Below are 11,309 nucleotides of genomic sequence, written 5' to 3'. Positions count from 1 at the left end.
CAAGAACTTTACCATTAGCCAAATATTCCGCATTCCTGTTATTCCTTCCAAAGTGAATCACCTCACACTTCATTTGCCACCTCTCAGCCCAGCTCTGCAGCTTATCTATATCCCTCTGTAACCTGCTACATCCTTCCACACTATCGACAACACCACCGACTTTAGTATCGTCTGCAAATTTACTCACCCACCCTTCTGCGCCTTCCTCTAGGTCATTGATAAAAATGACAAACAGCAACGGCCCCAGAACAGATCCTTGTGGTACTCCACTTGTGACTGTACTCCATTCTGAACATTTCCCATCAACCACCACCCTCTGTCTTCTTTCAGCTAGCCATGTTTCGAGTCCAGATGACCCTGTGTCAAAGAAGAGCTTTGACAAAGGGTCATCTGGACTCCATGTTAACTCTTTTCTCTCCCTATAGATACTGCCTTTTCTCTCCCTACAGATGCTGCCAGATCAGCTGAGATTTTCCAGCATTTTCTCTTTGGTTTCAGATTCCAGCATCTGCAGTAATTTGCTTTTATCCTTGTTTTTTTCAGTTGCCCTCTGCTTGCTTTTAACGGCTACCAATCCTGTGGCTTCCCATTAATCCTTGTCACTTTTTTTGCTATCCCTGACTTTTCTTGTCAGCCATGATTGCCTTGCCCTCCTCTTTGCCTGTTTCCATGACTTTGTGCCTCCCAAAGCCCCTGCCGTTACTGTCCCACCATCTTCCCTGCTAGCTTTCCTTTCCAATCAACTCTGGTCAGCTCCTCCCTAATACCTTTGTAGTTTCCTTTTCCCTTTTTCAAGTGTAAAATCATTGGGCGCAATTCTCCCATCGGGAGACTAAGTCCCGACGCCGGAGTGAAAACCCGAGTGTTTCACTCCGCGGAGGCCGTTCCCAGCCCCCTATTCTCCCGCCCCCGGGGGGGGGGGTTCGGCGGCGCGTCATTTACGCGCACCGGGCTTGCCCGGCGCCGCGTAAATGACGCGGCCGGCGCCACGTCAATGACGTCACCCACACCTGCTGAGACCTTTTTCATGCCTCACTTCTTGATTCAGGACCATCTCCCTGTCCCTTTTCCCATTTATTGCTCCCTGGGACACATTATCCCTAATAAGACCATAAGACATAGGAGCAGAATTAGGACACTCGGCCCATCGAGTCTGCACCGCCATTCAATCATGACTGATGTGTTTCTCTCATTTCCCCCCCCCCCCCCCGCCCCCCCCCCCCCCCATTCTCCTGCCTTCTCCCCATAACTCTTGATCCTCTTATTAATCAAATCTATCGAAAGGCACTATGATTTGGCCTCCACAGCCTTCTGTGGCAAAGAGTTCCAGATTCACCACTCTGGCTGAAGAAATTCCTCCTCCGTTTGAAGGATCGTCGCTTTGCTATCCTCTGCTTCTAGTTTTTCCGACAGTTATCCTCTCCACATCCACTTATCCAATCCTCACAGTACCTTCTAAACTCCAACGAGTACAGACCCAGAGTCCTCAACCATTCCTCATATGACAAACTCTTCATTCCAGGGATCATTCTTGTGAACCTCCTCTGGACCCTTTCCAAGGCCAGCACATCCTTCCTTGGATACGGGGTCCAAAACTGCTCACAATACACCAAACGCGGTCTGACCAGAGCCTTATATAGCCTCAGAAGTACATCCCGGGTCTTGTATTCCAGCCCTCTCGACATGAATGCTAACATTGCATTTGCCTGCCTAACTGTCGACTGAATCTGCACCTTGATCTTAAGAGAATCGTGAACAAGGACTCCCAAGTCCCTTTGTGCTTCTGATTTCCTCAGCATCTCCCCATTTAGAAAATAGTCTATGCCTCTATTTCGCCTTCCAAGTGCATAACCTCACACTTTTCCACATTGTATTCCATCTGCCACTTCTTTGCCCACTCTCCTAGCCTGTCCAAGTCCTTCTGCAGCCCGCCTGCTTCCTCAATACTACCTGTCCCTCTACAGATCTTTGTATTATCTGCATACTTGGGAACAGTGCCTTCAGTTCCTTCTTCCAGATCCTTTAATTATATTGTGAAAAATGGTGCTCCAGTTCCAGGCCACCTGACCTGCAGTGTTGCACCGTTTTATGTATTTGTTTCTTTTCATATTGCGCAGGTGAGCAAGGTTGTTTCCTGGCCTGAAGAAGGTAACATTAGATGAAATGTGCATATGCGGATGAACTGTGCATTTCACAGCCGGTGCATAGTATAGTAGGCTTAAGGAACATAAAAAAGAACCGAAACTGTGCATGCTGAAGGTAAGTATCAGAATTTGTTTCAACATGCACTCTTTAGATTTATTTATTTTTAAATTCATTCATGGCATGTGGGCTTCACTGCCTGGGCCAGAATTTATTGCCCATCCCATGAGGGTACTCCAGGGTCGACCACTGCTGTGGATCTGGAGTCACATGTAGGCCAGATCAGGTAAGGACAATAGATCCTAGTGAAGCAGATGGATTTTTATGACAATTGACAATGGTTTCATGGTCACCTTTTAGACTTTTAATTCCTGAATTTTATACTGTAGCCACCTGAGTTGGCCACTTCCCGACTTAAAATGGAGAACAGCAAAGGCTGAAGGGAAATTCAGCCAACACAGGCAAAAACTAGCAGGTGCAAGTTTACTGTGTATTAGACTCTGCAGAAACCCAGACAGCATCGATACAAGCAGCCATCTGCATAGTAATGTAGCAGCCCTCTACATAGGAATGAGCGATCCCCGGGAACAATCAAAATATTTTGAGGTAAACAAGTCCATCTACAAGTTAGTAGAGTAAACCAGACTCCTTGGCGCCAGCAGGAGCCAACACAAAAGAGGTTAGCGGACACTTAAAAGACCACCCAACGACCAGGGAACAGCTCCAGTATTGGAGAAATCGAACCAAGCGATTGGAACAAAGTCCAATCACTTGAAACCACGTACGGGGTCCTCCCCGAAGGGCGGGAAGCCCCTGGGGACTATTGAAGTAAAGCCCCCAAGTTCAAATCGTCCTTCTTGACCGGGTCACTCAGCAACGCGAAGCAACCCCTGAGAGTGAACTGTCCGGCGGCCTCCAAGAAAGTAAGTCTCAAGTCAACGCTCGCTACGAGATAGGCGCTCCTAGCTACCAGTCCATACCAGCTTTGGAATCCCGCAGACTCCGAACCCGAACGAAAGGCCATTTGTTTCCCTGACCTGGTGGGCTTGTCCGAAGCTAAGTATAGGCCTGTTCTAGAAATAGCCTAGAAAGTAGAGTTTATGCACGAGTAGCGATTTACTGTGTATAATAAATGTGTATTGATTTGTAACTTACTAATTGGTGTGTTGAGTCATTGATCAGTACTTGAACTTGAACCTCGTGGCGGTATCTTAAAGATACCTGGCGACTCTAGAGCAAAGGTTATAAAACAGAGCCAAATGAACCAACCAAAAGTTAGCAACAATACCATCTGCCATGGTGGGATTCGAACCTGGGACCCCAGAACATAACTGTGCTGTTAGGGGGAGGGGGTGGAGTTCCAGGATTTTGACCCAGCAACAGTGAAGGAATGTAGGAGCACTTTCACCATAAGGTGGTTCATGAAGGCAACTTGCCACCACTCTCTCGAAGGCAAGTAGGGATGGGAATTAAAACACCCATGAATGAACAGAAACGAAAAGCACTTAGGAAATCTGTATGATGTAGGACACAGCAATTATTTTACCTGAGAAGCATGCAATACTCGATGATTCCAACATGAGTCACAATAGAAATTTACTCGGTCACCTTAAAAAGTATAATTTCATTCTTTAGCTTTTGATTTGATTAGGACAGCAATCTTTTACCAAGTTAAGAATTTGTCATCCAAGTCACAGGTGTTTAACAAAAAAAAATGTTCGGTGGTAGGTGGGTGATTTTTTTTGATCTTTTTTTTACCAGAAGTGTTAGAGCTGTAACTGAGTAGGAAAACTGAGTTGGCTCCACAATGGGAAGGCACCTTTCATTATCTGATTTTCCTTACTATGGTGTTCATAAGTGTTAGAATGCAGGTAGTGTTAAGGAATTTATATTTGTGTAGGTAAACATTAGAAATAAGATAGTGTTTTAAGCGGGTTTAATTTAATGTTTCTGTGCCTGGAAGGGACCTAAAGTCAGAATCGTGCTTGGCAAAGGCGTTTGTGCATGTGAAGAAGGTTGGTTAAGTTCTAACTGTGATAGATGGAATCACAGAAGCCCTTGTAAAGGGAAAAAAAACACTCCTTTGTTTCAACTGGAAGTCAGGGCAGTTAGTGCAGATAGACCACCTGAGCGGGAATAGCGGGAATATCTCCCACAGCTCTGCTAACAGCATTTGGAGGCAGAGAGCGTGAGGAAGCAGCTCTCGTATCTCTGCTCAAAGCAGTAAAATGCAAGAATGTAAGCTCCCATCGGCATGAAGGATGGTTGATTCTAGAACCCCGTGAACAAAACAGGATAGTGTTCATGGGCAGCACAGACAAAGCTATGAAGTGATAATAGTGAGAAACTAAGTTTCTAAAGTAATCCTAACGGTTTTCACAGTAAGCCTAAATTTTATAATGTCTTACTACAGTCTGCCAAACAAATGGTAATTGTGAAGACATCGGCTGGATATCAGTTTGTATTCACAGTGGAAGCCAGTCGAGACAAAGGAATTCAAAATGGGATGGTGTAAAATCCGAGGGTAGATTTGCTGGTAGAAGTGGAGCAGAAGCTCTGTTCAAAGGGTCCTTTGGAAAATATGGTGTGGAATTTGGAATGTAAGCCTTATTACGAGAAGATTTTATAACGTGTTTTTGGGAGTGGAGTTTGGAATCTCTCATGTGACAATCATCTGGGAGGATTCTGAGGTGAAATCCTCAGGCACTAAACCGGTGTATAATTGCTAATCTAAGAGGAGAGTAAAGGAGCATTGTATATAATAAATTTTTTTCGTGTTTAATTTTTTTCCCTTGTTTAAACTAATTCCTCCACTTTTGATTAAATAAAGTAAAAGGTACAGTCGTTTGACCTAGCGTTCTATTCTGGGATCTTCTCATCCAGTTATACCAGAACTGAGATCATAACACAAAGGTGCCAATTCAATAACTGGGCTAATTTTGAAGTCTATTGCTGTGTATCTGGGAAATTGAGGGTCTGCCATACCTGGTTTCCATCCTCTTAAGCAATGGCATATCCACTGCTACAGGCCACTGACTCCCAGCTGGCACACCCTGTGAGCACTGTTTTATCCTATGGGATCTCGACTGTGAAAATCTGTCTTTCTGGGTGGCATGGTAGCACAGTGGTTAGCACTGTTGCTTCACAGCGCCAAGGACCCAGGTTCGATTCACAGCTTGAGTCACTGTCTGTGCGGAGCCTGGCATTCATCCCGTGTCTGCGTGTTTCCTCCGGGTGCTCCGGTTTCCTCCCACAGGTCACGAAAGATGCGCATGTTAGGTGAATTGGACATTCTGAAATCTCCCTCGGTGTACCCAAACAGGTGCTGTGTGGGGAGTAGGGGGTTTTCACAGTAACTTCATTGCAGTGTTAATGTAAGCCAACTTGTGACTTATTATTATTGTGGGCCTGAATTTTAGTTTTGCAGTTTTCAATGTTTTTTAAAAAAAAAATTTAGTACCCATTTAGTACCCAAAAAAATTTAACGGGCAGCACGGTAGCATTGTGGACAGCACAATTGCTTCACAGCTCCAGGGTCCCAGGTTCGATTCCGGCTTGGGTCACTGTCTGTGCGGAGTCTGCACATCCTCCCCGTGTGTGCGTGGGTTTCCTCCGGGTGCTCCGGTTTCCTCCCACAGTCCAAAGATGTGCAGGTTAGGTGGATTGGCCATGATAAAGTGCCCTTAGTGTCCAAAATTGCCCAGTGTTGGGTGGGGTTATGGGGATAGGGTGGAGGTGTTGACCTTGGGTAGGGTGCTCTTTCCAAGAGCCGGTGCAGACTCGACGGGCCGAATGGCCTCCTTCTGCACTATAAATTCTATGATTCTACCCAATTCTCAATTAAGGGGTAATTTAGCGTGACCAATTGACCTACCCTGCACATCTTTTTGGGTTGTGAGGGTGAAACCCACGCAGGCACGGGCAGAATGTGCAAACTCCACACGGACAGTGACCTGGAGTCGGGACCGCAGTTTTCAATGTTAAAATGGTTATTTCAGTATATTTTCCCCAAGGATTGTTTGTTGCATCTTTTAACTTCAATGCGATCAAATTAAAATGAAACTTCAGTGATTCCAGAATTGTTGATACAAACTAATTTGATATTGGAATCCACCATTAAATCTCAAATTTATAAGGTGATTTGGTAAGTACTGTTGCCTGATGGGTATTCGCAAAGGCATCAGCAAAGCCTGATGGTTCAAAAGGTTAACTCTGTATCAGCATAAGCAATATAAACAGCGGGGGTCTGCAGTGAAGAGTAGAATGTGTAGCCGGTGATGAGTACATAGCTGCCTGGACAATGATTGTTGCCATGCCTTAGACACAGTGATTCAACACAGAACTTGTCATACTCCAGAGAAGAAATACGACCCCTGAGTGAGTCACGACTCTTTTTATTTAAAGGCGTACCAACCTTACCCACTACTTTAAAAAAAATATAAATTTAGAGTACCCAATTCATTTTTCCAATTAAGGGGCAATATTGCATGGCCAATCCACCTACTCTGCACATCTTTTGGGTTGTGGGGGTGAAACCCACGCAAATATGGGGAGAATGTGCAAACCCCACCCCCTGGGACCGTAAGCAGCAGCACTAACCACTGCGCCACCATGCTGCCCGAGTCACGATTGATTTGTGCTGTACTGTTAATACGTGACTGGAAGCATGAGTGAGATCATTATCTAAAGGGAAGACAAAGAGACTTCTACACATCATAAGATGCAGAGCCCTGAGTGCAGGACTAGGGGGTGGGGCGGGAAGCATCCGGATCCATCAAGAGGAAGTCTAGGTTCACAACGGCGTGAAACGGCCTCGATCTCGACCGATTCAGGGCCCGAAAATGGGCTAGGATCGGGGCTGCGAGAAACTCGGGGGGGCGTGTCAAGAAAGCAGCGTCGTCCGCACGCGCCGTGTAAAAGCGGCGCCGCGTAAATGACGCGGCCGGCGCCGCATAACTGGCGTCACCTGCGCATGCCGTCCTCCCCGAGGCCACCCGCAAGAAGATGGCGGATGGATCTTGCGGGGCGCGGAGGAAAGGAGGTCTTTCAGAGAGGCCAGCCCGCCGATCAGTGGGCACCGATCGGGCCAGACCCCTTTTGAGTACTACCCCGGTGAAAGAAACCCCCCCTTCCCCCCGCCCCCAGCGTTCCCGTGCTGTTCCCGCCGGCAGCAACCAGGTGTGGATGGCGCGGCGGGAAGCTGTCGGTTTGGGCAGGCCGCTCGGCCCATCCAGGCTGGAGAATAGCGGGTATAGCGGTGAATCGCCATTTTGGGTGTCCCGGGCGATTCTCCGGCCTGCGCCGCGCAGACCTCGACAGGGCCATTCTCGCCGCTTGGGTGCATCGTGGGAGGGCGTCAGACCGGCGTTGCGGGGAAAAATGGCGCGCCAGGGGATTCTCCCAGCCGGCGCGGGAGCGGAGAATCACGCCCCTTGCCTCTTAACGAGTGATATTTAGGTCCAAGCCTTGAGTTTTGATACATTCGGCGAAGAGTTTTGATAGTGTTTGTAACAGAGCTTTTGATGAGTTTTGATCCTCGCTCCTCTTGTAGTAGTGATAAGCTTTGGGATTTTTATGTTGTGTTTAATAAAGAAGCAATTTGATTCAAAGTTTAAAGGTGTGTTTATCAGTCAACTGGAGCAAGGGTCCCGGTCAACAGTGCCTATTGACATTATTGCTGGTATCTGATTAGCTAGTTAAGTGTGTTTATTATGCAAGAACCCAGGTGATTCCCATGTGGCTTGTTGCATCCATCAGGACTGTCCTGATGAGATCATGATACACATCCAATGCTAATTTGACTGTCCTGTATTAAAGAGGCCCATTCAAATTAGTCATTCAAACTTGTAGGACAGCAGAGCTGTCACCATTGTAAACTTCAGCAAAAGGAGGCAAAATAAAAGTATCTTCCTGTTGGTGGTTTTCATGTACTTCCTAAACTCCCAGCATATCCTGATCATTTCAGTTTTTATTATTTTTTGTTTAGTTCCATTATAAAGCTGTTTTTTCCCCGATTGTTGCACTATTCAGTGATTGTGGAATGCATATTTGATACTGTATCCAACACTTGTAAATAAATATGGTGCTAAATGATTTTTGTTTCGGTCTTGGTTTGAACATATAATATAGAATATGCACAGTGATGTACAAATTTAATCCCAGGATCTTTATTTTTTTTGTGACATCATACTGGAAAGGAACTACAGTTCCAGTGGAGCACCTGATATGTTCAATTTGAAGTAAAATACTGGGTCATCAAAATGCGCAACCACAGGTTCTGTGAATGTACAGGAGACCAAACGCGAGTCTCTTGACTCACTCTCACTAAACTAATAATCAATCAAACTTCATTCCCTGCTCCCCATGCTATCTGATATTGTATCCACGATAGTTTCCTAGAACAGTATGTAATGGAACCTACGAGGGAACAAGCGGTCCTAGATCTGGTCCTGTGTTATGAGACAGGATTGATTCAGGATCTCATAGTTAGGGATCCTCTCGGAAGGAGCGATCACAATATGGTGGAATTTAAAATACAGAAGGAGGGTGAGAAGGTAAAATCAAGCACTAGAGTTTTGTGCTTAACCAAAGGAGATTACAAGGGGATGAGAGAAGAACTAGCTAAGGTAGACTGGGAGCAAAGACTTTATAGTGAAACAGTTGAGAAACAGTGGAGAACCTTCCAAGTGATTTTTCACAGTGCTCAACAAAGGTTTATACCAACAAAAAGGAAGGGTGGTAAAAAGAGGGAAAATCGACCGTGGATATCTAAGGAAATAAGGGAGAGTATTAAATTGAAGGAAAAAACATACAAAGTAGCAAAGATCAGTGGGAGACTAGAGGACTGGGAAATCTTTGGGGGGCAACAGAAAGCTACTAAAAAAGCTATAAAGAAGAGTAAGATAGATTATGAGAGTAAATTTGCTCAGAATATAAAAAGATAGTAAAAGTTTCTACAAATGCATAAAACAAAAAAGAGTGGCTAAGGTAAATATTGGTCCTTTAGAGGATGAGAAGGGAGATTTAGTAATGGGAGATGAGGAAATGGCTGAGGAACTGAACAGGTTTTTTGGGTCGGTCTTCACAGTGGAAGACACAAATAACATGCCAGTGACTGATGGAAATGAGGCTATGACAGGTGAGGACCTTGAGAGGATTGTTATCACCAAGGAGGTAGTGATGGGCAAGCTAATGGGGCTAAAGTAGACAAGTCTCCTGGACCTGATGGAATGCATCCCAGATTGCTAAAAGAGATGGCTAGGGAAATTGCAAATGCACTAGTGATAATTTACCAAAATTCACTAGACACTGGGGTGGTCCCGGCGGATTGGAAATTAGCAAACGTGACACCACTGTTTAAAAAAGGAGGTAGGCAGAAAGCGGGTAATTATAGGCCAGTGAGCTTAACTTCAGTAGTAGGGAAGATGCTGGAATCTGTCATCAAGGACGAAATAGCGAGGCATCTGGATGGAAATTGTCCCATTGGACAGACGCAGCATGGGTTCATAAAGGGCAGATCGTGCCTAACTAATTTAGTGGAATTTTTTGAGGACATTAACAGTGCGGTAGATAACGGGGAGCCAATGGATGTGGTATATCTGGATTTCCAGAAAGCCTTTGACAAGGTGCCACACAAAAGGTTGTTGCATAAGATAAAGATGCATGGCATTAAGGGGAAAGTAGTAGCATGGATAGAGGATTGGTTAATTAATAGAAAGCAAAGAGTGGGGATTAATGGGTGTTTCTCTGGTTGGCAATCAGTAGCTAGTGGTGTCCCTCAGGGATCAGTGTTGGGCCCACAACTGTTCACAATTTACATAGCTGATTTGGAGTTGGGGACCAAGGGCAATGTGTCCAAGTTTGCAGACGACACTAAGATAAGTAGTAAAGCAAAAAGTGCAGAGGATACTGGAAGTCTGCAGAGGGATTTGGATAGGCTAAGTGAATGGGCTAGGGTCTGGCAGATGGAATTCAATGTTGACAAATGTGAGGTTATCCATTTTGGTAAGAATAACAGCAAAAGGGATTTTTATTTAAATGATAAAATATTAAAACATGCTGCTGTGCAGAGAGACCTGGGTGTGCTAGTGCATGAGTCGCAAAAAGTTGGTTTTCAGGTGCAACTGGTGATTAAGAAGGCAAATGGAATTTTGTCCTTCATTGCTAGAGGGATGGAGTTTAAGACTAGGGAGGTTCTGCTGCAATTGTATAAGGTGTTAGTGAGGCCACACCTGGAGTATTGTGTTCAGTTTTGGTCTCCTTACTTGAGAAAGGACGTACTGGCACTGGAGGGTGTGCAGAGGAGTTTCACTAGGTTAATCCCAGAGCTGAAGGGGTTGGATTACGAGGAGAGGTTGAGTAGACTGGGACTGTACTCATTGGAATTTAGAAGAATGAGGGTGGATCTTATAGAAACATATAAGATTATGAAGGGAATAGATAGGATAGATGCGGGCAGGTTGTTTCCACTGGCGGGTGAACACAGAACTAGGGGGCAAAAAGAAACTTATTCAAAAGTAACAAAGTGCATTCTATGTGACTGTTCAACCATGTGCTAGAAACCTTCGCTATTGCTCTGCCATCTTTGACCTGACTGCCTATACCATCCTCCACCAACACCTCCCCTCCACTGGCCCTGAAAGGGGGACAGTTCTTGACTGCTTCCACTCTTAACTGAGCACATGAGGAGGAGGAGGAGAAATAGAATAATTGGAGTGAAACTAGCACAACTTATTTCCATGATTACCTGTTACATTAATAACTATTATAAATTAATAAGATTTTGAAAACTAATTTCCACATTCGGATGCAGGTACTAAATGCTGAGCAAGTCATAGACAAAAACCCCTTTCTCTGAACTAACCCCCCCCCCCCCCACACATACACACACTTTTCCCTCCTCCGTTACATTGTTAATAAAATGAAAACTAATCTACTCCCCCCAACTGTCCTCAAAGATTGGGTGTTGTTCCTCCAATCCCACCCACCCATTCCTATCAACTCCTTTATGGGAACCTTTGCAATGTGTTGCATCTCAATGGTGCATTTCTTTCTCTGCAGATCACAGGCTAAAATGTGCTAAGAGTCCATGAAACCAGCAGTATCTATATGAATCATCAAACCGAGTGAAATTAACTATATTTAAAAGTAAATGACAGCCGTAAATC

The sequence above is a fragment of the Scyliorhinus torazame genome, chromosome 4, assembly GCF_047496885.1.
Source record: "Scyliorhinus torazame isolate Kashiwa2021f chromosome 4, sScyTor2.1, whole genome shotgun sequence".
Lineage (NCBI taxonomy): Eukaryota > Metazoa > Chordata > Chondrichthyes > Carcharhiniformes > Scyliorhinidae > Scyliorhinus > Scyliorhinus torazame.
Note: the sequence above shows the minus strand (reverse complement) of the source record.